Source organism: Portunus trituberculatus, chromosome 27, assembly GCF_017591435.1.
Source record: "Portunus trituberculatus isolate SZX2019 chromosome 27, ASM1759143v1, whole genome shotgun sequence".
Taxonomy (NCBI): domain Eukaryota; kingdom Metazoa; phylum Arthropoda; class Malacostraca; order Decapoda; family Portunidae; genus Portunus; species Portunus trituberculatus.
In genome coordinates, this window is record NC_059281.1 from 10088063 (window position 1) to 10089901 (window position 1839).

The following is a 1839-nucleotide window of genomic DNA, read 5'->3' on the forward strand; positions in this document are numbered from 1 at the left end:
GAAAAAAAGTGCACCATGTTATTAGGTACCATGCCACCTTTTGCAATCCAGGGAGAGGGAGAAAGAGAGATGGGGAAGTGGTGGGTTGAGAGACAGGAAGGGAAGCCACGTACGAGAGATGGGAACGTGGTGAGAAAGACACTATGAAAGGAAGAAAGGACACAGACTGAGAAATAGATTAGATTAAAGAAAATGGGTCAGAAAAGGAAGGAAGGAAGAAAACAAAGAGAAGAAATGTGAGGAAAGGGAGGGAGACATATGATAAATAGAATAAGAAGCAGAGAGAGAAAGATAGGAGGATACAGACTGAGAAACAAATTAGATAAAAAAAAAAAAAAATGGGTCAGAAAAAGAAGGAAGGAAGAAAACAAAGGAAAAAGATGTGAGGAAAAGAGAGGGAGAAATTATAAGAAACAAAATATGAAGTAGATAAAGATTAAGATTAAAATTGAATCAGAAAATGAGAAAATGAAGACAAGAAAACAGAAAATGAAGGAATAAGAGAAAGAAAGGATGTCATAGAGTTAGTAACAGAAATAGAGATATAGAGAGTAGTTTAAAGACTGAATATAAAAGGCAAAGCACAAGAAAAAAACAGGAAGTACACAACCAATAGGCTTTGAGGTGAATTCAGCCCGCTATGCAAGTGGAAGCTAGACTCCTTTCTGCCTAGGGGTTTGTATCTTCACACTGGTTATCTCCTGTTAAAAATGTGCAACCTCTTGTGGACTCTACATAACCCAGCTTGACCATCGTGTCAGCAAATATAGAACAACAACACAAGAAAACTCAGTAAAGGGAATTAAAGAGAGCATAAAGGTGAGGAAATGAGGAAAGCGATAATCAAAACCCTTCTTTGAGACCATAACGAGACAATCACTTCCTGACACATATAAGATGACACGGCAGCTAAATATTGTCTTAAGAGCAGGAGTGAGAGAGAAACGAAGCGAGGGAGAGCGCGGAATGTTGAGAGTCGGGGAAGGTGGGGCAGGGGGCGGCGGGAAACTACATACCTCCGTTCAGCTTTGCATTGCAGTGAGAGTGATAGTGAGAGTGACAAACTGGTGATGCTGGTGTTCTGATTTCCGCTTTTACATCACACCTACACTTCTCTCTACACCATTTCCTGCCATCACCTCTCTACACCACGCTACAATGACACTATCACTCGTATTCTCCAAGACTATTTCAAAAGGCTTTATTTAAATTGACACGAGTTTTTTTTAAGGTGTTTTAATGGTTCTAGAGGCAGAGTGACATGACTTTTACATCATTAATTGGAGAAATACTCTTGAAAACCCCTCTAATCATCTCTATGGCCTCGGAAAATAGTCGTGGTGAGAGAACAAAGCGTTTTTGAACACGGGTATATAGCACCAGCTCATCCTAACACCACAGTGAAACCGTCTCCTCCATACACCACACCACACCACATCACATCACACAACACCATAGCAGGCCTCTACAGCAACACCATTCTACACCATACACTCACAAGCACTTCACACCACACCACATAACATCACACCACACATCACCATAACAGGCCTCTACAGCAACACCATACCACACCATACACTCACAAGCACTTCACACTACACCACACCACACGGTACAGCAAGTCACAGCACTCAACACCATTCAATATTCTCTCCCAACGCCTCCTCAACGCCCCCAAACATAGGTGTGCACAGTGTAGCGGTGCAAATAATGGTGATGTATTAATTATCACCAACTGAAGAAATAACCCAGCTAATAATGGTGAGGTAAGTCTCCCTTTCAATACGAGGCTCTTAAGGTGTAACATTTGCATTATGAGGTAACAGTGTCTATGTG